At 40.2% G+C, this 26,512-nt stretch overlaps 1 protein-coding gene across 2 annotated transcripts in view; it reads left to right on the top strand.

Annotated features, from left to right (window-relative positions):
• The window catches only part of brinp2 (bone morphogenetic protein/retinoic acid inducible neural-specific 2), a 269,856-nt gene that overhangs the window by 3,525 nt on the left and 239,819 nt on the right, over nucleotides 1–26,512 (top strand). The window lies entirely within an intron of this gene.

Genomic DNA, 26,512 nt, shown 5'->3' with positions numbered 1-26,512 from the left:
AAATCACTGCCTAAAGCCTTGCATTCGATCGCACATTTCACTGCTTCAGATGTGTAGAAGGGAGCTTGGTTTCACTTGTATTCTAATGCAGTGCTGTTGCTGTTTGTTTCTTTGGTTGAGAATCATACAGCCTCCGTAGGTGGAATGAAACCTGTGATTCATCAGATACCCTAGTGCAGGCAGGCTTAAAGGGAAAAAAAAAACACCTTAATGCATTCTATCATTGTGGTAATATTCCAGTAGCAATATAAAATAGCAAAAACAAACAACTTTGCACTGTGTTTAGGACCTTGGAGAATCCTTTTAAAAGGCTCCTGCTGGTCCCCACTTAAGAACCAGTGCACCCATGCAGGAGTACATCGCTCTGTAAAAAAGTTTATGTGCTTACAATAATAATTTGTTGATATAAATTGGCTCCCACAACATCTTTCAGACCTTATGAGACCTTATACCAGATAAGATTTGAATTGAACATTTGGTATCATCCATGTCTGTGGATGTCTGCTTTTGGTGGTGCTCAGTTGTTCCACAGTCAATGACGAGATGGAACACCTCCTAGTGCACTGACCCCTTTTCCATAAGGGAAATCAGCTTGGCTGATGTTATTAGGTCCTGTTGTTTCCACGGATTTCTCCTCACATTTTCTATTTACAGTATCACTTAGCCTGATCTCAGTCCCGCTCATTAGCCTTCATCAGGACACCTAATTAATGCATTGGGCTCACTTTTGTGCCATTTCTTAAAGTGGAGCTTTAAGAAATGTTTGGAACCCAAACCAGGACCTCTCCTTAAAGCAGCAGCTGAAAACAAATTGGAACTAACTGTGAAAACAAAGCTTTCTCTGGGGAAGTGAACAATGATATCCACGTCGTTTGCGTATCTCTGAAACACCAGTGGATTATTTCGGGATACTCCATCTGTGACCTTTCTTCTGCTTCATAAGTGACGTAAACGTCCGAGCTAAATCTAATGTCGCCTTTATTGTGAGTTGCTTTTCAGAAAAACGCATCAGCTAAATGCATGTATATAAATGTAAATGTCTGCACTCAGCCTGCGTGCTTTTCTAGTGCATTTGATACAGCTGTGTCCTTCAAACTGCAAGGACATGTGGAGTTATTGAGAATTCTTTTCAATGATTGATACATAATAGCTCTCTTTCAGATTTGCACCCTGTCTCACCTGGATGCACTGTGAACTTTTTTTCCCCACACAAGCCATATATGTGTTTTTTTTAAATGCCCGAGTCAGACTGTGGAAGCATCTGAAAATAAAGTTATTCATAAATACACAAAGGTGCCTTTTTCTATAGGCTCTATTTGCTGTGCTTAGACCAGCCCAGTGCATTTTATACAGGCATGGTTGAGAAAATACCAAATTTCTCCTCCACTAATGAACCAGTGGACATGAAACACTGGATAATTCCATTTCACTGTATTTTTTAGTGTGACTGAAACAATTAGCCAGTTTATCGGGTAGTTAATTGACTGCAAACTAATGGACTTTTCGATAATTAGTTAAATCAATCAATATTTTGGAAAATACACCCATCTACTCTTGTGGCACGATGAGAAGTTCTTAGTACAGACTAGAGAGTGTTAGTGTTGCTTAGCACCCAGTCAATAGTGTATTAAGCTTTGTGCATAATTATTTACTTACTTGCTTTGGACAAAGCCAGGCTAGCTGTTTGTTTCCAGCCTTTGTGCCAAGTTAAAATAATTTACTGTAGCCTTCAGTCTTCTTATTTCAAAACAAGAAAGTAAAAATCACATTTCCTAAAATATCAAACCTTTGCTCTTCCAAGCTCAAAATGATGTTTTTTTTCTTTGCAATATGGAAGTTATGATGATGGCTTATTATTTAAAAGTGGCATCATGACTTTAATGTGTTATATGTAACACATTGAGTATACAATACTAAAAGCTCTATATGTGAATAAAATAATGTAGGTGTAAAAACAAGAATATTACTGAGATAAAATCTTGCAAGACAAAGTTGACTTAATAGTATGGTCTTATTTGACTGTTAATTTATATATCTAATATAATAGTATATCTCAAAATTGATCTGAGACCACTCTAACAAAGAATAATTAATTACTGATGATTTTTTCTAAACCTGAATGCTAAAAATAGACTGTTTCCATCATGTCAAATATGATCTTTTGTACGTACTCTTTCCCTGTGCACTATAATGTCATTATGTTTGTAATTGAGTTCATGGAAATTAAAGTTAAAGCTTTTATTGTGAATTTCATGGGGGAAGTTTTGAATAAGAGAACTGTGAATTTAAGAGCAAATTTACTTTTAAATCAGTGTTAGTGTTATATGGCTATTACCAAAGAATACTTTACTTTAGAAGTCATTGTTATATCTGCAAATCCCAATGCAGATGTAAGTGGTAAAGAGTTAAAGCTGCACAAGTCTAGTACTCATCTTACCAGAGCCTTCCTTTTTCATTTAACCTGTGATTTCATCTTTTAGTTGTCACTGTAGAAATTGCAGGATCACATCCAGGTATACCTAGCTTAAACCAGGAGCAGCTATTAGCCTTGCAGCAACAAAAAAAAGAAAGAAAGAAAGAAAAAGAAAAGAAAAAATAATAATTCTGCCTTCATGATGGTTATGGTTCATGAAGTTCTTTCACAGAGGTCTAAAGTGAACATTTTCTCTAGTGCATGTATAACATATACTTCAAAGCCAATCTTTTGTGAACCATAGAGGAACGCAATTTGGAATTATTGATTGACCCACATGATGTTTGTCTGTGCTGTGTATGTCTGAACTGTGAAAAATCTTTTAAGCAATGATCTCAAGCTGCACAGGAGCGTGCTGCATGGGGCACATCAAGTAATTGATTATTGATTGATGGACGTACAATATCATTTTAGATCTGTGCACCAATCTGCTTGTTGCATTGTTGCCAGTGTGAGAGAACTGATGTGAATCCACATCCCTGGGAGATTCAGTATACTCTAAAGCAGCAGGCTGTATCTTCTCTTGGATGCATTGTGATTCACCCTGCTGTAGGTTCAAACACCTGCATTGACTGAGCTGGTCAAATTGAGACTTTCAATTACAGTCATGAAATGAAAGAAAATCGAATCATTTCATGAAACAAATTAACTGTCTAATAATTCCGTGAATTAATTAACCTGTCTGCTGATGAAAGGAAGCCAAGTTAACTGTTATAGAGCCATTATGTCAGCTTGATTAAGCACATCATATTACAAAGACTTTGTACGAAGCTTCAAAATAAGAAGCCAGCAAATAAAGTAACACTGAGCTGTGCTTTGTGCTCTCTAAGATGTACAGTCTTTACATTTCACTAAAAGTTGTAATGTTTAAATCATCCTGGTTGTACACAAGAGATGATTCCAGAGAGATCCCAGTTTGTTTTTGTACTTTTATGTTGCTCCATAGGATAGTTGGACTCTGCCCACAACTCTTACTAACTTGTAGACTATTTCAGATGCAGTCTGTGTGAGGAGTCGCTGTTGTACTGTCTTTCTCTTACATAACTGAAAGTTTGTGCAGTATGTGAGCACTTCCATAGCAAAGGAGATGTATCCACAGAGCAGCTATCCCAGCCTCTGATATCAGGTTTTCTACAACGTCCCTTTGCAAAGTTCAACTTGTCCTTCATTTTAAAGCCGAGCTATAAGCAACATAAACGAGTGCCTTGCCTTTGATGTGATTTGCTGGAAACTGCAATTGTGCTTGGAACTGTAAACTCTGCAGAACTCTTGGGTGAAATTACTGCAGGTAAAGTGAAACAACGGATCCACACTTCAGTTCAACAATGCATAACATCACTCCATTCAGAGTGAATGGGAGTGCCGAGAGCACCAAAGCGTCAAGTTGTATGTGAGAGTGTAGCTGTAGGAGGTGGCCACTTGTATCAGAGAACATCATTTACTAGTCCAATAGTGAGATATGGACAAAAATAAAGAAATCCCCCAACTCAACAGTAAGTAGCTGGATTAAAACTGTACATGTGCTTTTTTTTTTCTTCCATAGGAGTGACCTGTTAATTAGTGCTGCCTGCAGCCAAAATACTGAGCTCCCTGAACCTTTTATCCAAGACTCCGATTTTTCTTTATCTTGCTTGTTTTTGTGGCCGTCTTTAGAAACTGCACCTCTAGGGGGGAAAAGAAGATGAAACAAAATCCCCCAACACCAGCAGCAACCACCACCACTGCTCCAATCTGTGGCACTGACACGCCTCCAGTGGCAAAACCCGTAGATGTGTCTGGCTTTAGTGGCTTGTTTAAGGCAAGACAGTGGAGTGTTGGGGTGCAGGGAAGGGGAGACATGAAAGGCAGTTAAACTCCCTCTTTGTCGGTCCCTCTGCCCCCTTGCCTCTCTTTCTACATCAAAGTGCCCGTCTCTTTATAAGGAGAAGCCACATGCATCCCACTGCAGCTACAGTAGGAGGGGATGTGGAGAATCTGCCTGAGTGAGCATTGTAGATGCTCCATTGTTTCCCATATGTACATTAATCCTGAGCCAGGCTCTAACGTGGACCGTAACAATCCAAAGCGTTGCTGACATTTCAATCTACACAGGGGGTGGGTGAGAGTCAGGGGGCATTTGTGTGCGTGTTGTGCGTGTGGGTGGGGCATGTCTAATACTCTTTTTACCGCTCTGTAGAAAAAAAAAGAAAAAAGAAACTGAGCTTTCCTTTTTGTTTAATCCATGGAGGATTTTTTTATAAGCTGCTTCCAAATATTCTTATGGACTAAGCTGTTGAGTTGTGTAGAAAAATGTCTGTCTCATTAATGAGTTTTTCTTTGCAAAATCAGTTGAGGGATTGGACTGTCATTCCCAAAAGGCTTGAGGAAATAGTTTTTTTCAGACATGTGTTTCAGGAAGGTTAAGAACAAAATGTGTGTGAAAATGGCCACTTTCTTATCACGGCTCTGTCAGCGAACGAAATGGCTAAAGTGAGCAACTAAACAGAAAGAGGAAATGCCTAGAGGACACTTGGATTTGTTGATCGTCTCAAAGTATGCCACTCCTTACCCAAGAGATGCTTTTACATTTGAAAAATAAATGCACATGCATTTTTCCTCGTCTTTCCCACTTTCCTGTGTCCTCCTTTTAACTCGTCGTTTCAAGTGCCCCACATTTGAATGCAGTCCAGATGAATAGTTTAATACATTTTTCATGTATTAAGCCATAGCTTGAGCCACATGTTGGCATATTGAATATAGGGCTGGGTATCGTCACTGATTTCTAGAATCGATTCGATTCCGATTCACAAGGTCCCGAATCGATTCGATCCACGATTCGATTCAATTCGATTCAATTCGATTTGAATCTGGGAAATTTTGCCTCAGACAGTCAGAAATATTAGAATTCAGATCAGTACATTAACATATTTTTGTATCTATAAAAAGGAAGCTGACACTCACAAGACTTTATCAAAGGTGTGAGCATCACAGCAGAGGCCTTTGTGTCAAAGTAGCTGAAGATAAAACACAGAAAAACATGAAGGTGATTTTCCTGTTCTGGGATTTTATAAAAATATTCTGCAGTAGATCAAAAACGAAACAAAAGCATTAATCAACTTATGAACATTACCTCTGAAGTTACAGCGGTTTTATTAGAGACACAGCGTTTTGCATTTTGCATAATTTTAAAAAGTTTAAATTTGTTCAGAAGCCTATTGAACGGCAGAAATTAGGTTTTCTTTTCGGAAGTAAGTAAAAGGGAAAAAACATCGGCCGACAGCCTGTAAACAACGGTAGACTTGTGATAGCAAGCAAGCGAATAATGCAGAAAACTGATTTTTAGACGGGAAACTGTTCTTGAAGTACAGACAGAGAGAGAGAGCTGTGCATCGTGGTGGAAGCAAAACAGCAAAAGTCAGAGTGAATTCATGACGATGTTTATGTGAAGCGTAGTTTGGATCTTCTTTTGCTGCTGGTTCAGTCAATATTGTTTGGAGAGACATCAAACTAACAGCTTTAGAATCAGCGCAAAAAGGGCGTAAACACAAAGCGCGGACCCGCCGAAACATCAAAATCAGCGAGCTGTCGGCTTTCAGCCCCGACCGTGTCCGTGCCGTCGGGTGAGAAAGGCGACGTCTCACTGATTCTGATCTGCGGGTCCGCGCTTTGTGTTTACGTCTTTGTGCAGAAGCTGTGTACCTGCTCTCATTTACTGTTTTAAATGTTTGGTGGTTGTCGAAACTGAGATTCTGGCATTTCAGGCAAAATAAATTTATATTAAAAAATCGATTCAGGATTTTAATGAATCGATATCACGTTATCCAAGCCAGAATCGATTTTAATCGATGAATCGATTATCAAAACCCACCCCTAATTGAATAGTGTATGTTTGGTTTGGAGGATGTTTCGCATCATTGTGACAGAAGTTTTACTGGACCTACAGAACTCTTACCATCCATACCTGTACGGTATAATTTGAGAATCCACACTTAAACAGGGCTTGAAGCCGTAGTATTCCTAAAACACTGCTCATTACCTCATCTAATAATGTTTGAATATGTCTTTTGTCCTTGTAATATTTGTCTTTGACTTAGCTTTGATTTGCTGAAGCAGAATGAGATCTTTGGAAAAATAAATCACAACCTTGATTGCATCTGCGCTGCTACTCTGATGTTTGTCTTTTTGTCAAGATGATGGCATTTTGCATATGAAGCCGTTGTTCAAGAGATACAAACGTAGAGGAAATAAGAAATTTTATTCTCTGAAGAAGAAAAAGCTGCACTCCTCACAGGTGAGCTAAATTGAACCACAGCATAAAACGCTTTTCTGTCTCAAATACGTCTTCAGCACTTTGTGATTGCATTTACTCTTGGCTGTTTTGATATCAGAAAGCCTTTTAATCTACCCAAACCCCATGAAGTGTAAGTTACATATCTGTCACGCACAATGATTCTTACAAACCCAGACTTTAATGCCTGGTGGACAATTCGTAGTTACTTGTGTAGAGTCTGCTTCGAGCAGACCAGCTTGCAAGGCTTGTTACCCGACCATATGTGAGGCCGAAAGTGTTTAGCTGTTCCAATTGACCGCACTTGAACACGGGGGTATGCAGCCGGCTGTCACAGAGTGTGTGAAAAGCAAAATCTCACACTTTCAGACAGTCTTTCTTCATATTTACTCTTGTTTATTCACTGAAGTCATTTTCAGTTTGATAAATTGTTGAATACCAACCCAAGTTCCAGTGTCATAAATGAGATGGTGCTTCAGATGCTGCGTCACAGCCCAGTTTGTTACCTGAAAAACTAAGAAACTACCGTTGGAACTGATATATTCCAACAACACAGATGTGGTCAGGTACGAATAATCAGAGGACTGTGATCTTCACCAGTGTTGACCGAGAGTATGTGAAACCACGGTGGTGTGGCCCTTGTCAAAGTAGCTTGGGTTTTTACACAAACTCAGTGCATTAAATATGAGAACTGAATGTTGCTGAATGAATGTTAACAACAAATGAGTTCCAGATATTTATAAGTGGCCTTTTTTATGACGTAACGAGGGGTCAAAATCCATCAGCTCGTCAGCCCTTACTTCTCAAATTATTTTGTGAAAAAAAGATTTTGCTTTTGTCTTTATGATGAAACCCTTCCCTGCTCAGTTCTCCTTTTCATCGCCAAGTAAATTGCTGTTGCTGCAATGCAGAAAACTCATCACTTTCAGTGAGTCACAGGGTTTTCTTTTCTTTTGGAGAACTGACATACATTAACATGCATCCATGTTTACTAAAGCAAAACCCCCCCAAATGGATTGCATTTCTACTTTCCTCTATCTTTTAGCAATAGAAACTAGTACATTTGCATAAAAATGTAGTGCATTCTTGCCATAAATTCATGTATAAATGATGCAGAGTGTAAAACTTGTCACCCAGGTCCCTGTCAAACGCTAGAAGTAGGAACATTAAGGAACAGTAAACTCTCTCAGCACTAAAGCAGTACAATATTTATAAGCCATCCAGCAGTACAACATCTGAGGACTTGCATGAGGAGCTTTTTCTCTCACCTTTTCCTTATCTCCTTTGGCTCCTCTCTGCTTCCCAACAATGATCAGGAAAGACATTTAGCAGCGAGAAATACAATGATTATAGGTTGGGCCATTGATCCGCGTATTGAGCTATATCCTCCTGATTCATTGGTTCTGACAACCAAACTCTCTCCATTGATTTTTACTGTTGCTGTTAAAGGACTTTTAATCCTACCAGCACCTCCTGCTCTCTCACTCACTCACACACACACACACACACACACACACACACACACACACACACACACACACACACACACACACACACACACACACACACACACACACACACACACACACAACCTGCGGTATGCCAAACATGTTATGCTGCTGAAATGTACCAGTTGTACTTTCCTGACCCACTTTATTGGCATTCGTGTGCTCAGTGCTTGTGTAAGCATTCACTCAAGGCTCTACAGGATGAAGTTTTGATAGTATGAGGAGCAAAACGAGCTAGAGGAAGTCAGAGTGTGGTCACACTACTTTATATTCATGGTGTTTTACATCATGCATGGAGTGCAGTGAATTTTCCAACCATGCAAAGGAAAAAAAATCAAACAGCATGACTTCACCTTGTCTCTTACATCAGTAAGTTACTCCTTTGCCCCCGGAATACATTTTACAGCCAAACATCGGCTGTATTCCCTTGCTTCAAAGTGGAATGAAGTCGTATGATCAGGCGTGCTTATTAAAAACCTATCACTGCTACATCAGCCCAAGACTCTGCCAAGAACATCTGGGAAGAGGTGATAATAGCTTCCTCATCCATTTAGGCATGTCCCTGCCCGACCCCAGTGGAAGCATGTGTCACTGTGATTACATATGTGAGGAGCTGTTGTGCAGGGATGTGGAACCTGTGGCATCATAGGAAACCAGATCCTATACTCCCTGCGGCTTCAGATATCAGCCTACACGAGGCGATCATAAGCAAACACAAGTTTGTGCAGCGTTTCTGCCTTTTGTATCTTGCTGGTTTAGTGTATTTGGGCTATTTCACATCAAACGTGACCAGCTGGTAGACCCACTTTACACAACGTAACAATCACTAAACAGCAGATGGGAGACAAGTGTGGTTACGAATTTATGAATTTGCAGGAATATTTAGCAGCTCGAGTGTCTGCTTTTCTTTCCTGGATATGATAAGGACAAAACTGGAAATAAGGTAAGAGACTAATTAATGCACTTCTGTCAGCTGACCACAAGTGCAACTTTGCATTTGGTCACTCATTTAAATCATTCGCTTGCTCAGAATTACAGAACCATTAGGACTCATATATGATAAGCTTAAAAGCTTTTTTTAATGTAACTGTGAATTGGTTAAAAAAAATATGCAATAGTTTCTTGAGTTATTCTTTTTCGATTATTGATGAGGCTACATAAATAGATGATTGGTTGTGCTGTTACAAATATGTAGGATAGCCATAGGAATGCTTCCATAACAACACTGCTACAAAAATAGCATTTATTGTATGTAACTGAAGTTCTTTGAGGTTTATGTACAGTCCCCTAATGGGTTTACCATTGGTTGTGTGCAGTGGCCAGAGGAGTAGCCAGACTTAGCATATTGAAGCCATTTCCGCCTCTGGCCATTCCTTGGCTCAGCCTGTGGCTGCTGCTCCATTAGCTGTAACTCAGCAAATGGGCAATTGACGGTTTATTTCATCATGCCTTTTTGGAAAGTGAAACATGATATTGTGGTTTATTAAGGTACAAGAATCTGAAATCGTATGTCCTCAAGGAAATGAACTGGCAAATGGACTGCTTTTATATAGTGCTTATCCTGTCAGTTCAACCACTCAAAGCACTTTACTACAAACCGCGTTCACCCATTTATACAGTACTTATATGCAGCACTTCCTCTAACACATGCACTAACACACCGACTGCTTGATTGGCACGTTTCAGAATCAGAATACTTTATTAATCCTTGAGGAAATAGTGTGGTTACAGTAGCTCCAAGACAATAAGAACAGTAACAGACTGAACTAAATCAAACCATATATGTAATAATATATTACAAAGTTGCAAATATAAGAAATAGCTGTAACATATACAGTAGCTCAGTTATAAATATCCAGAATATTACAGAGATTAAATATTTATGATTGGCATTTTACTGTAAACTGTAAAACTTTGTAGAGGATGTGCAAAAGGGTGTAACTATCGCACTGTGTACTGTGCATTGGATGGAGGAGTTGTACCGGGAGATAGCCAAAGGCAGGAATGATTTCTTGTATCATGGTGCATTATGGGTAATCCCAGTCTCTCACTGAACACACAGATGGGACTGGACAGCGCGTCATGAAGTGGGTGGGAATTGTCCAGCATGTATATATCTTGGGCAACATCCGCCTCTCCGACACCACCTTAAGGGAGTTCAGTTCCATTTCCATAACATTACTGGCCTTGTGGATCAGTTTATGGAGAATCTGCAACCCTCAACCTGCTGCCCCAGCATGCAACAGCATAGAGGATGGCACTGGCCACAACAGACTCAAAGAAAATCCCGACCATTGTCCTACAGATGTTATATCAGTGTGTACTCTGAGGTATTTATAGTCCTCCACAATGTCCAAATTGACCCCCTGGTTTGAACAGGGCTCACATGTTTCCTGGTCTTCCTAAAGTCCACAATCAATTCCTTGGTCTTTGTCACGTTGAGCTGCAGATGATTTTGCTTGCACCACTAAACAAAGAAGTCAATCACAGCCTGGTGCTCCATCTCATCACCCTCGCTGATGCATCCAACCAAAGCAGAGTCATCAGAAAACATCTGAAGGTGGCAGATGTCTGTGCAGTGGCTGAAGTCCATGGTGTAGAGGGTGAAGAGGAAAGGGGAGAGGACGGTCCCTTATGGTGGACCCGTGTTGCCGATCACCTTTTCAGACTCTCAATATTGAAGACGCACATATTGTGGTCTTCCTGTCAGATAATCAACAATCCAGGACACAAGAAAGGCATCCACCTGCATCGCTGTCAGCTTATCACCCAGGAGGGTTGACCTGATGGTATTGGATGCAATGGCAAAACCAAAAAACATGACCCTCACAGTGCCTGCAGGCTGATATAGGTGGGCGTAGACACGATTGAGCAGGTAGATGTTGGCGTCCTCGACTCTGAGAAGGGGCTGGTAAGCGATCTGAAGGGGATCCTGATGTGGTCTGACTATAGATCGGAGCTGATCGAGGATGAGTCTTTCCATGGTCTTCTTGATGTGAGAAGTCAGTGCCACAGATGTCTTTGGTACAGGAATAAGGCATGACATCTATCTATCTATCTATCTATCTATCTAGGAGATTAGGAACCTGGAGACCTGGTGCCAGGAGAATAACCTCCTCCTAAACATCAGCAAGACTAAGGAGCTGATCGTGGACTTCACTACAAAGCAGGCGAGGAATTACAAGCCCCTCATCATCAGTGGCACGCCAGTGGAGAGAGTGGACAGTTTCCGATACCTGGGTGTCATGGTCCTGCCACATCAACACCCTGGTTAAGAAAGCCCGTCAGCGTCTCTTCTTCCTCAGAAGACTTAGAGACTTCCATCTGCCACTGAAGGTGCTCAAGAACTTCTACTCCTGCACCATCGAGAGCGTCCTGACGGCAAACATCTGCACCTGGTTTGGGAACAGCACCAAGCAGGACAGACGAGATCTGCAAAGGGTGGTGCGCTCGGCAGAACGCATCATTCAATCAGAGCTCCCTGACCTGCTGTCCATCTACACCAAGCGGTGCAAGACCAAAGCTAGGAAGTTTATGATGGACCTCTCCCATCCCAACAATGGACTCTTCTCACTGTTGAGGTCTGGGAAGCGCTTCCGCTCCCTTAAGGCCAAAACAGAGAGAATGAGGAGGAGCTTCTTCCCCCAGGCTATTCGGGGCCTGAACCAGGTGTAGGACTGGACTCTCCCAAACACGTCACTATAAGACTGGACTCTCACACACGTCACCACACGCACCACCACACATTTCCTATAATCCTATAATTCCTATAATTTATAATCCTTATCTTTATAATCTCTTCTGCTATTTGCACATTCTTTACTGTAAATTCCTAAGTTAATTTGTAAATTTTGTAGTAAACTGTAAATTGTAAATATTGTAAAACTTTCTTCTGTCATTTAATGGTCGGGCATTGTACAGCTACAAGCATTTCACCCCCATGTCATACTGTGTATGGTTGTGTGTGTGTGACAAATAAAATTTGAATTTGAAATCTATCTGTCTGTCTGTCTGTCTGTCTGTCTATCATGTGATCAGTCGAAAAACTACAAACAAAAGTAATATTTTGTCAGGGCTTTGCGTCTTTTGTGTCGCAGTGTTGTTCTGCAATGCTTCTAGTGGCCAAATGAATTGAATGTCATTCAAATGAAATGAATGACATTCAATTAATTTCATTTGAAATTAATGTAATTTGTGGAGGTCTATGCAGCCACAATTCACACAGTTATGTGCAGGATAAGTTTTGTGTGCCTTAAAATTCCTATTGAGACTATAATATAAGCGATATTTAATCATTCCTGTTTTTGTTGTTTTAGGGAAATTTGAAGCTTAACTAACTAACTTCCTTATGTAGGGAAAGGGCGTGAGCTCCAAATTGCTGTGACTCTGATAATGCTAATTTATCTGTTAAAGAGGCATTTTCCCTCGGTTATTGGCATGGCTTCACAGGAGTTAAAACTCAGAAATTGTCTAGCTGTGTTTGCGTGCCTGATTACATATTTAATTCATGAGAAAACACTCCAAAATAATAAACCTCTCCACCCCCGCCCTCGCCTCCCTTGTTTCAGCTGACTAACCTGACACGAGACTCTGAATGTACTCATGTGTGAAGTTTTGGGAAGAGCGCTCACGTGAATCTGACTTTGACAACCCCAAAGGCAAACAGACAGATTTTTATTTCACACAATATGAATATCATGAAACTTGTGAGATGTGTGTGTGTGTGTCCACATACTATCTTTAAAGGATGAAATAAGTAAGAGGGTGTTACGCCCCACTTAAGAACGAAGTGTCGACTGGAGCGAGGGGTAACACAAAGTGAAAGGGAACACATGAACTACTGGAGAAATAGATGTCAGTATACAAGATTTATTGCCTAAAATTACTACAGTAAAACAAGCACAGGGAAGCTCTTTTCTTCAGGGTCTCCAAGGCCAAAACAATAAACAAAACACCCCACTTTAGCTAGAAATCAAAACCAAGTACTCACTAACCAAAACAAAATACAATGGCTGAGCTCCCTGTCTAACCAAACCAGGAGAAAACAGTTGAAACAAAAATGGCAGAGAACCCCTACCTGCTTCCACAATGACAAACTAATTAACACAATAAGGGTACACCTTTGCTTACAATAAAAGAAAGAAAAACCAAAGTTCACAGAGGGTAAGTTCTCACACACATACACACTAAGGCCCACTGCCCAAAACTCTACAGCTCACAGCTCTGGCAAACATGGGGAAAATGGCAGGGGGTGTGGCAGTTTAGGATGGCAGACTATATGCCGTGGCTGACGAGCTGGAACACACCTCAGCTGCGGCTCATGAGGCAGACCTGCAACACAAGAAAAGGAGAAAAACAACTCTTCTACAGAGGGAGAGCCACTAGAGGTCAGCGACCGTAACAGAGGGCTTTTGATTTCAGTCAATGTTCATAAATAATAAAGCAGTTAAGGGTAGAACTACAGGATGATACTTAGTAGCTCAGGGCAGCTTCTGAACAAGAGAGCAGAGCAGAGCAACTGTGAGGGCAGGGTGGTAAACATGTTTCCTGTCTAAGATGAAAGTACTGCATATATGTGCCAGTCTGTGCATATGAGTCATTAACATGCAGTTTATGTTAGCTTTGAATCAACATTTTCAATCGAAGTGTTGAATCAAGTGTCATAGGAAGCAGTCAATCAAGAAACTCGTTTCCAGTGAAAAATACAGGTTGACCAAAAAGACGTACTGTAGTACTCCCTAATTTGTTTGTGAGCTGGAGTTCTTAAAGGCTCACTAAACTCTTCACTTACAGTCATTTAACATTAAGATGCAGTGGGATGTGCATCTAGGCTTTTACTTCTTTAGCCTGAGGTTGTGCCAGGCTACATCCTGGTGGGTTTTTGGGGCTGTGTGGTGGAACAACTGCTAGTAAACTCTGGGTTAACATGAGTTACAATTAGTTATTTTTTTAGTTCGGGGAAGTGGGGCAGTGACCGAAAGAACGAGATTGCAGATACAAGCGGCAGAAATGGGCTTCCTGCGAAGGATGGCTGGCCTCTCCCTTAGAGATAGGGTGAAGTTCAGCCAGGGGTTCAGAGTAGAGCTGCTGCCCCTCCACATCAAGAGGAGCCAGTTGAGGTGGTTCGGGCACCTGACAAGGATGCCTCCTGGGCGCCTCCTGGGTGAGGTGTTCCGGGCATGTCCCACCGGCAGGAGGCCCCGGGGCAGACCCAGGACACGCTGGAGAGATTATATCTTTCTGCTGGCCTGGGAATGCCTTGGTGTTCCCCTGGGCAAGCTGGGGGAGGTGGCTGGGGAAAGGGGGGTCTGGGCTTCTCTGCTCAGGCTGCTGCCCCCCGCCCCAGCCCCGGATTTATTCTTGGACTCTACTATAGTATCTTTGCATTGTTCATGATTCAGTCCTTATTCTCCTTATACTGGAGCTCTGAAACAAGCTGTTTTATCGCCTTTCCCCTCTTTTTAAGCTGACTTTCTTCTGATTGGCTACTCCTTGCAAACACAAGATTTGAACTGCAAGATTCTGTGTTTCCAGTGAGAAATGACAACCTGAGACGATCTCTTTAGGGATTAATTGTTTCGTTACTCATCCGAGTGACTTTTTCATGCTCAGCAAACTGCAGGTTTCCCCTACTTTATAAGCAGCACATTTGCATAAAGTCATTTGGATGAGTGATGAAACGTTTTCCCCACTGAAAACGCTACGTCCAGATGAAAAAATGTGACTTTCTTTACATGGATGACTGAGCTTTAATACATTTATAAGGATTATTTAGGGATACATACACTAATCTCATTACTGAAACATGTTTAATATGAATGTTTATCTCAAAAAATGAAAGAGGATAAAATTATGAAATTATAAATCTTGTTACTGGGCAGGTTAAATGTCAGTCCAAATACATTTTGATGTTATTCTTAATGGTGAAACCTAAACTGCTTCCTTAATTGATATAAGAAGAGAAAAAACATTTTCAGCTTCTTCTGTGAGACAACACAGGTTTACTCAGATTTTAAGGAACAATATGGAGATTAAAGAGTGACTAAAACAGTAATCAGTAAGAAAAACAGCTTAAAAACATACTTTGAATATTTCACTCAAAACTTTCACAATATTATTTATCTTCATAGTGCACTTACCTAAATCATATATAGCTCTTTTATCTGTTCTTGGCAGATGTTTGGTGGTTCAAACTCTTGGCAAAGAAACGTGTGGGGAAACTTCCCTGAGAAAGTCACAGAACCCCCAAATGGATACCAATATTTATGCGAGTGGAAATGTAACTGTGCATGAAAGTGCTAAGTGAATATATAGGCAGCAGCTGCTAAATATTTAAAATGATACTCAGAGGTAAAACTGATTTAATCTAATTTAATTTTTGGATGAGGTCAAAAACACCTTTAAGCAAATACAGGTTAATCACATTGTGTTCATTGTGCTACTGTATTTAAGAGATCATGACGGACTTGTTACACTAGAAAATCTTTTTCCTTCCTGCCTGTGTCAGAACTCATTCCAAGTTTGAAGCATTACTTTCAACTTGGCATCTAGGCTGATCCTACAGTCAGCTGCGACGTGCCAGCTTCACTGAATAGCTTTAACAGGATTGGACCCTCGCCTCGACGGTGACGCACTAAGCCAGTCAAGGTCACTAACGGCAACACATAAAAGAAGACATCAGTTCTTAATGAAGTCATACATCACATTTAGCATATGGTTCAATTAGAGGCTTCATAGAGATTATTGAGATTATATTATCCCTGTGCATTCATTAGCTAAGCTCCAATAGTCCCCCATCTGATTATAAGCTGTGAGGGGATTTGCAGCTATTGACTGGGAGCAATTCAAGCATGGAGGGAGAAGGAGTCACTGGTAATGGAAGGGATGTAGCTACACGTTAGGTGGGTTTGATTTTAATTGTGTAAATATGTGAGTTTTCATGCAAATGCGCTTGTAGGTGTACACGTGTCTACATATAAAGTCGCAGCTGCAGCAGATTTAGCTCATAAATGTTTGTATGCAATTGTATATGCGCACTCAGTTGTGACCAAATAATATTCTTTCAAATATGTGCGTAATTGGTTTGTGTGTGTATGTGTGTGCAAGCGTAAATTTACTGGGATCCGAGAGGTCACGGCTCCCCTGTTAGACAAGTGAGAAGAGGCAGAGAGTTGTGCCGTCTACGGTGGTGATGCAAGTTCACAGTGATGTGAATAGATGGCGCTTGTGGCTCTTTAGAGAGACACTGTGTGTTTTTCTCCCAGGGTGTCTTTATAACAGAAGACATTTTTTCAGTGTGACACTAAAGTGTGACCTTTTTCCATGTTTGCACTGTAATTTTCTCCATTTTTTCATTCTTTCTTCCTTTGATATTTTGTAGTTTATGAATAATTGTAGTCTAAACGTACCCTAATGCAGTTAGGGTATATGATAGGCAAACAAAGCACCTCTACATGTTACAGGAGAGGCTGGGATTCATATGCAAGCTCCCAGTGCTTCCAAACTTTAACACTTTTAACGTTAGAGAACAACTGTTCCTATGATTGAATTGTGCCACTGTTAAATTTCTCTGTATTCAACCAAGAAATGATCATTCTCCTCCAGGCCTGTACTGCCAGTACCAGAACACAACCATCCAAAGAATATGTATTAAATGACAAGTGTACAGTGAAATGTGGAATTCTATACTTGGAAAACTGTAATGTTTGACTTTTCAGGAGGGGCTGAGTCTAATCCACTACAGGGACAGTGGTTTATCAAGGTGCTGAATGTTGTGGGGCACTCTTGGCTGACATGCCTCTGCAGCACTGTGTGGAAGGCAGGGACAGACTCCCCTTTTCAAAAAGTGGGACTGCGTCTGCTCCAAGTTCAGGGGATCACACTCCTTACCCTACCTGGTAATATATATGGCAGGGTTCTGTCTGTTATTCAAACTGATCTGGTAGGAACAATGCAGTTTTAGCCCTGGTCTTGGAATACTGGACCAGCTCTTTATACCCTCATGGATATTTCAGAGTGCATGGGAGTTTCCCAGCCAGCCTACATGTGTATTGTGGACTGGGATAAGGCATTCTATGACATCCCTCAGGGCATCTTTTGGGGAGCTGCAGTATGAGCGCTCTGGCCTGTTTTTATTGGCCAGTAGAGCCTTGTACAAACAGAGGGAGAACTTGGCGCACATTGCCAGCACCAAGTCAGACCCATTCCTGGTGGGATTTAGACTCTGCCAGGGCTGCCCTTTGCCACACTACTGCTTTTAACGTTCATTGACAGAATTTCTATCTTTTTGGTTGTATGGAAAATTAGGCTGTTTGTAGTTAAAGTGGAGAGGTTTAACTTCTCTCTTTACATTAGGTTGTTAATCTTTCTTAGACTCAGGAAATGAAACCGCTTGATCTTGCTCCTCCTAACCCTTCAGAGGAAAAGAGGCTGAGACCTCTGGGTGGACATGCAAAGAAGAGAGAGCTCTGCCTGGGCCAGCTGCTCCAACTGTTGATGCTGTACCTTACTGGACATTTACAGCTGTGTTCCTTGACTACTGGGACTGTAAATAATTGAAATCTGGAAATCCTTGAAAATGCTGTAAAATGACAGCTAATCTTAGTGGCACAGGTGGCCTGATGTGTAAATCTGTGCCGCTCTGCGTGATTGCACCGCACTGTGTCTCGCTTGCTTTGGCGCATGCACATATACAATAAATCACATCCGACTTGGCTCACCAAGTGGTTCGGCCTGTCCTGGGGTCATCTCAAAATCACCATTTAGTGTTTAACGGCAAAGCTGGCTTTGATATCAGCGGCAGATAAAGTGGAAATTCTTGATTGCCTCAGTCAAAGAGGCTGAGCTTGCTGAGAAAATGATTTATTGGACACGGGGAAGTCGGCGGAGATCAAAGGAGACGGACGAACCTCCGACTCACACCGTGGGCCAGGAGCAGATGGGGTTTTTCCAATCACTCGAACCAGCAGGGCTCCATCACCTCCATCGCGGCTATTTAATTGGCCACAGACAAAAAGTGAGAGAGAGAGCAGTGTGATGGGGCGGAGAGGAAAGGAAGGGCTGAAGGGGCCCACAGGTCACTAGAGAGTTCAGGCTGGAGCCCATTACTCAGAAAGGAGATAGAAAGGGTCAACTCAAATGGAGGGTCAGTGGAGCACAGATTGCAATGCTGAGAGAGTGTTTCCACTGGCATGCATGGAGATTACTCCACTGCCCTGTTTTCTGGATTGGAAAGAGGGTGACTATAGGGGAGCAAAACTGCAGAGGAAAAGAAAGGAAGCAGAATTAAAAAGTGTGAAAAAAGCTAAGTATTGATTTGTAAGAGAAGATTTGCTCCCAAGATTGAGAGCAATATAATATTAAACCCTGTTGCTGACCAAGAATGAGAAAATAAACTTACAGTATGAGCCCCCCTCTGCTCCTTGGTTTTTTTTAATAACTTCCAGTCTGAACTGCAGCTCCGGAGAATTACAGCTTGTGAGATAATTGGAAAAACATCAAAATGTGAATGCTTGGTTAGCAGAGGAATGCGCTTTATTCACGAGTTGTTGTCTAGGTATTATTAAAAAGAGGAACGAGGCTGTAAAAATAACACCGAGAAAGAACTCCAAGCAAAAATGGCTATCATAATACAAAATGCAAAATCAATAAAACTTATAAAAAACAATAAAACTTAAAAAAGTGTCCAGATGCATTGCCAGTTTGTAAACACTTATGGACTTGTTGCTAGCAGGTAAAGTGAGCTTCAAGTACAGTAGTTGTGCTAATGAAGCATAAATTGTTTTAAGTTAATTGGGCTAATAAAGAAATTTCAGTCTGTGAGCCAATTTCTTTCTGTGTTGTTGAGTTAAGAGGAGTTATAATGCATGTAATTAATGCACATATGATTTAATAATGGGCTTTACTAGCAACTTGTGAGTTTATAGTACACGGACAAAATGTTGGATTAACATGGCCAAAGTGAACTAATGTTCAGTTGTTGTTGTAATAATCGTTAATTAGGTCAAATACAACTGAAGAAGAAGAACATTCATGGACACGAGATTCACGAAACCTTAATACTAAGGCTAAGGTTATTCATGCACTTCCTGACAATGTATTGACATCTATCATGCCACCTTAAACAAGGAGTTGTGTTTGTTTGTGTTTCCTTGGTGAAGGAAGCAGAATAAATCCTGCTGTCAAAGCTGTAAAAAAGCCTCTTTATTTGTATGGTGGCATGACTTAGGATCACACCCTCCCTGACACTCACCAGGCCAGGTGGGCAATACCTGCAAAGCATTTGTTGATGAACCAAAGTAGATAAAATAATTATTGCCAATGGTGGTAGATAAAAAGTTAAAGCATCATGACAACTTATCCCAAAATAAACCATAAATTTCTGTGCAAACCTTTTACGCAAAACAAGAAAACTCCCAAGAGAATTCAAAGTCGTTATGAAGGGCTTTTTTTATATTTTAAAAAATGACAATTTAATTCACTGTTGACTGAGGTATTTGCTATGAAATCAGTAGTTAACAACACCTTTTCTTTTAGAATGTTGTGCTCACCTAGATAAAAATAAATGAACATGCTTCCAGGCTACAATTAAAAAATAAATACATTTAAAAAATGAAGGCACTGCTGCATAGGCCACAGATTAAATATATTTCTTTGGTATACAGTTAAACTGCAGTGCACACATCAAGGCGCTTCATATCCTAAGGTAAAGACCCTAAAATAATACAAATAAAACCCTGACAATCAGATGACCCCTTATGAGCAATCACTTGGCAACAGTGGGAAGGAAAAACTCCCTTCTAACAGGAAAGGCTCAGGCAGGGGCAGCCATCTGCTGTGTCTGGCTGGAGGTATTGCCTTTGACATATTGCCAAATGTTCCCATGTGTAGCAGACTGACAGTGCCAATCAAGCAAAACCTAGTTGCTTGGTAAAACAAAGATTATAAATCTGAAACATATACAATATAGACTTGAACTTACACAGAAACTGTACGTATGCTTTATAAGCTTGATAAAGACTTTTATCAGAATCTAGAATCCTGCGCAGGTATTTATAGGACATTTCATGGAAAAGACTGTGGCTGTCCCCGATCCTAAGAGATCAACAGCTAAACCGGAAATCAAATGAGCTGTGTTGTCTAGATACACTGAAGCATTGGCACAGTTGAAGTCGCAGTTTCAGCACTGAAGTGAAAGCGTACTCATGTAAGTAGCGATGATGTAGAGAAGTGTAGCTTTTCATTTGTTCTTTTCTGAGTTTAAGAGGTATTTATTCAGTGTGTTCTGGTTTTGGTATGATGAGCCAGAGACACTAATCATGTCCAAGCTAAGCAGTAATGAAGAAATAATTTTGGTAACTTTGTGTAATAAGTACAACTAAAAAAGGTGCTGCCATGTCAGAATTTTGATTTATCTCATAGCTGTGTATGAATAATCCCTGACCTGTGCCACTTGAGTGGTTCTTTGAAATGATCAGACACATGAATAAGAACATTCATAATGAATTCATTTCCTCCTCCATTGATGCAGTTTTTCACCGTTATTAATCTGTCTTATTAGAGAGTAAAAAATAGCGAGAACCCCTTTTGAGCAGACATTTGCAGCTCTGAATGGTGCAGACTATTTACTGCCGCGAAGCAACACTACTTCTAATATAAACACTACATCATATGTGTGTGCTCAAGCTAATGCAGTGAAAGATTTTGTTTGCATATCCCATGCATGCTGGTTTTTATGCAGTGTGCAGATTGAGCTCACAGTGTGTAAAGAGGGACAGCAGAGAAATGAGGAAAAAATGGAGATTTATAGCATTAGCTTAATTAAAATCTCCAGAAACTAATGGTGGGAAAATTGAAATGTTCCTTATAGATTAAATTTCCCACTACTGCCTGGTTTCAGAGAACAGTGAAGCAGACTGTGACCATCTCGTGATATCTTCTATGTTTAATAGTTTCCCACATATAATTGGAAAGTGGGAACTGTCCAAAACTTTGACAACACTCTATGATGTTGTTAGACTCCAAGATCTAAAGCAGTGTTTCATTTTTTACAAAAAGCCCTAGACTCTTTGAAAATAACACTTCTTGCTTGTTAACTGTCAAAGTTAGTTATGGGAGACTTTGTTACCTTCAAACTCCACAGGTGTCACAAAGTGAAAGCACTGGAAGAAACTGAGATATTGGGAAAATTGATTAGAGTTTGATTCATTTTCCCTAAATTTAATCTAAATCGAAAAGAAATCTATAAATGGACACCCAAGTCCTAATTAAAGCCAGTGTGAAGTGACAGTAGCATTTTATGTCTAAGGAGCTGGGAAAGGAAGTGACTTCTTTAAGTTTCTTGAAGTTTTGTTAAGTAACTTAAAGAAGTGTTGTCACTTTCTTTCCCAGCTCCTTGGACTACCATAACGTGGACGTCTGAGAAGCTACACAGACATAAAGCATTTTATGGATTTTTTTTTTTTTGGAGGTACAATTTATACAATTTGAATTAGTTGAATATAATCCATCGTAACACATGGATATCAGGGTTGTGGCTCTAATGTAATTTATTTGCATTTTATGGCATTAAAAAAGTGAAAGAAGTAAAATGAGCCGGAAGTTGGAGTGGGCAATATAGAATCAAAATTATAATGCAATTTTTCCAAGAAATTCCTGAAAGATTTATGATACCAAAACTGATAAGGAAAATTTACAAAATTTAATTTGTACAAAAAAGTATGAAATAATTGTTTAACAGTGCCTAAATGAATTTAACCTTGCAACTCTTCAGGAGCTGCACACATCATAAAACTGAAGTTTCTCTTCTACCTGGGACGTTGTATATTGGCTCAAATTTTTTAACCAGTTGCTTAAAGATCTGCTTCACCGTGTAACCGCATCAGTAAATTCCATTTACCATTTGCTCTTCCTGTCACACAGATTTGAACTATTGAGTGTTTCAGCAATACTTGGCGAAATCATTTGTTTACATTTGGGTGACAAGTCTCAGCAGCTCCACTTTCGTAGCCTGGCTTTACTTGATAGTGTTTTTAGCTCATTTGGTAAAACAAATTAGTTTTTTCCATCTTCAGCAGGAGCAGTTTTCTTGCATATTTTGCAAAGTACTGTGCTTTGTTGGAAGTTAATGACGTACAATAGCTTTGTTTTTAGTACTAAAACATCAGAGACTGACATGTGCCTCTTGGTCTCATGCATGGGCTTGTCTTGTTGCATGCACTGGGAAGCATACATAAACACACCGTGTTGCTAAAGCAATTAGAGATGCTACAGCAATCTTTATATCACATTTTTATATCATGTAGAATTTTATAATATTGGCACAGCCCTAGCTGGAAGGTCTAACTACACAATGAGCATATTTAAATATGTCTACACACACTTGAGGCAAGCTGGACCTTTTTCTTAGTGTCCTTGACCCAGTCTGATGTACTAAACAGAAACATAACACTGGCAGTTGCACAATGGCTCATTGAGAAGAAAGTTCATTTTTCCTGTGATTCACCATTGACAGTCTCCTCACCTTAAGAAGAGATTTTTTTCTCCTCCGATGAGCAGGACACTATATGTTCAGAGCTGTAAGAATGTATTGACACCTAAGGTCCTTGTGAGTAGAATGGGACTCTGCAAGACAGTTTTAAACAGATGTGGAAGACGGAAGAACAGGAAATGTAAAGGCTGTTCAAAATAAGTTGCTTTAGAAATACCAACAAAGTGCCATTCATCTGAACAATGATTCACTTATTTGTCATTTTCCCGGAAATGGCATTTAGGTTCTATTACACCGCTATGACAATGATGTACTGATCCATAAAAAAAATACAATACGTGACACCATTATACTTGTAATCCTACACTGAGAATTTCAAGGAAACATTGAGAGCTGAGAAAAAAATAGTCTGAAAACTGAGTGCAGCTGGCCAGGCTGTCTGAGGATGTTATAAGTATTGGATCAGCATCTCATAACACACACACCACATCACAATATATCATAGGCCCTGGTGGTTTTGTGCCCCTCCCATTTGCCCCCTCGCACGTCAAGATGGATGTTTGTCATTATCTCTGTCTGGCCGGGGTCCAGTGACCTTTTCTGGGTATATCACCGTTGGGAATTTCCCATTGATCAAATGTTTTCAGCATCACAATCTTGTTGGAAATATTTAGTATTTAAAATCAGTGGTAGTGTATAAATTAAGTGTGTGTCTGGAGAGATGAATATCAATAGCAGAAGGGTGAGTGTGTTGACGTGCTTGGGTGCACGGTGAAGGTGCATGCATCTCCTTGACTGAAGTAATGAGCATATCAAATGTGAATGCGTGGGAATCACCTTGACCAGGTTGATGGGTGCATCAACTCGCAGAAGGTGTTAAAAGTTGATGAGGTGGTTTCAAGTGAGCAATATGACCAATGGAGTGAACAATGCGCCTGTGGAGACATAAAAACACACACCCCTTCCCTCTATCTCCAACCCTCTTGCAAACAGGGACAGTTTTAATGAGGACACTGAACTTTGATTGATGGGTGATTCAGGCCCCATCTTTGATTCATGTACTGCGTCAGGCTGTTACTCTTTTCTTCATATTGAGCTGTAATTTTATCTCCGGGGGTCAATCTTAGGTTGCTCTTCACAGAAGAACTCAATATGGGGAAAGATGAATGGGCCTACCATGCTGTTTGTCAAGGAGTTAAGCAGTGCTGAAAGTGCACAGAAGACGGGGCTTCTACAATTGCCCCTATTTATGCACAAATCTTTCCTCCACAACCTTTTGATGAAATATTGGCCCATAACAATTCACAATGCGGGGTCATCAGTGTCATGTGGAGCGCTTGTTTAGTCGATGTGCGTTCAGCACTTCAGGTGGCAGTCCAAGGTGCTTCCTACCTCCAAGTATTTCTATTGCATGATGATTATACACAATTGTGATTCAGCTTCGAGCTTGTGAAAGATTTTAACGACTGTGCTGCACAGGAGGTGATGTGTTTAATATTTGAGGCAGCAGGCTGGCTGGAATGAACAGATCCTTTGCACAAAACAGACTATAGCTAATTTGCAGACATAGGGTAAACCCTCCCAGAACAAAACAAAGCAAAAGATCTGATTGGAATTAAAGCTTTAGACGATGAGCGCTTTAGCATTAGTACACATTAAGTCAAATTTGATCCAAACAATGTAGGGGTCTTTAAGTGTTTAATCACTTGATATATAGTTCAGCGACTGGGCTTATCACTCTTTATTTATAATAAACTCTGTCATTTGCCTTTGAGACCACCGTGACCTAATTTATATAAGGTCATAACTTGTGTTCTGGTCTGTCTCATTACTGAATAGAAAATTACAGCTTTGCAGCCCCATTGCATTGGATTGTTTTAATCACTGACACTGAAGGGAGAAGATTGCAGTGAAATGTTACTGCAAACATTCTCCCTGCTGCATGTTACTGAAAATGGAGACAATATTATAACCGAGCCTTTCTTCTTCTGAACTGGAAACATTTCTGGAGAAAATTCTAGTGGCCCGCGCTCAGTGGACCTACACTGTGACGCATTTAACACTTCACTTTACGACATTACCTAAACTACTGCACAGTAAGTATATATGACTTGGTAAATGGGTTCTTATATAGCTCTTTTCTACTCTACTTGAGGAATCAATGCGCATTTATACAGCATGCCACATTCATATATTCTTATATATTCCACATATTCTCATATTCATACTAGCACTTTAGTGGTTTCCATCAAACAAAAAAAAAGCACTACATCTACCATTCACACTCTGATGAATGCATTGGGAGCAACTCCGGGTTCAGTATCTTGCCCAAGGATACTTTGGCATGCAGACTGGGTCAGCCAGAGATTGAGCTACTAACCCTCTGATTAGTAGATGGCCTGCTCTGCTCTTAATGGCTGAGTGTTTGTGGTTGCTAAGCATTTCCATTCTCTACGAGGGAGAAAACTTTATGACCGGACATGTTGCAATGTTAACATCTGATAACAGTACCATGCTCGAATGACCCATTCTTTCCCAAATGTTTACAAAGGCAGACTGCATGGCTAGGTGCTGGATTTTATACACCTTTAGCAATGGCACTGAAAACACCTAGATTCAAAATTAAGAGGCACTGTTGTCTCTATAGTGTAGCTCCAAGTAGAATCATGAGCACAGCCTTGATACCTAGAGGTTTGTGAACAAGACTGGGCTTACTGCCACGTATGCATGTAGAGTGTTTTTAGCTATTTTTACACTATATATGTATGTCTGATTTGCATAAGTGAAAACAGGTGGATGCACACATATAAGCAGACATGTTAAAAAGCAACTGAAAAAAATCCTTAGTCTACTTATCGGTTATACGCCATGGATGTTAATTGTTTGAATTGCTGTAGCATGCTTGGGAGCATTGGCAGCATTTAAAATCCAAGCCAAAGCTGTCTATATTGTGTCATGTTGTATAATTTTGTATTTGTATTCTAAGATGTCAAACCGTTCTTTGAGTTATTGTGGTTTGGTAACGATATGAACAGATAGTCACACGTTATTTTAGCTCCGATTAAAAACACAAACTCTACTTTGCTAACTGTTATTGCTTCACACTAAAAATGGAAAAGTTGCTGCCTGCCCGGTCAGGTCACAGTTTTCAGACACATTTGTGGCAGTGAAGTCAAGATAACAAACACTGGGAATATTGGAAAGTCCAGTTTTCCTTGGTTGCATTATTGCTTGGCTGTGTTTGTGCAAACCTGGGATTTCTGGGGAACGTATGGCAGAAGAAATATTCTACCATTCTCTTATATTTAATTGTAATGAATTTGAAACTAATTAAATGATGGTGTATACTAATAAGCTTCAAACTCCAAATTTAAATGATTTCTTGTACAGAATAGGAAACCCTACAGTGTTAATAATGTAGTATTGTAGATGCTCTGCTGCCGGGTTCTGCTTGTCTCAGTCTAATCCACAGTCACAGTCTGATTGATTTTTTTTTGCTTTTTTGTATTAAAACCTGGCAGCATTTGAAGACAATTTCATACATCCCACTGTTGTTCTTGCTGAAGGCTCAGCCAGATAAACTGACTTAAAATGTGATCAGATTAAAAGGTTGATTTGCTTTAAAACAATGATGTTTCAAAGCAGCTGAGCAGCTTATAGAAACTTTTCCCAAGGAATAAAATGAACTGTTTACAGCTCACACAGAAACCCACACCGTGTTGTTTGAGTGTAGCCTCGATTTTTGGATCCGCAACTTTGTTTTGGCTCAGCCGGAA

Source organism: Rhamphochromis longiceps, linkage group LG18 (assembly GCF_057381845.1).
Source record: "Rhamphochromis longiceps isolate RC_006_pf linkage group LG18, R_longiceps_female_GT1.1, whole genome shotgun sequence".
Taxonomy (NCBI): Eukaryota; Metazoa; Chordata; class Actinopteri; order Cichliformes; family Cichlidae; genus Rhamphochromis; species Rhamphochromis longiceps.
The sequence above is the reverse complement of the archived record's forward strand: the minus strand, read 5'-3'. Positions and strand labels throughout refer to the sequence as shown.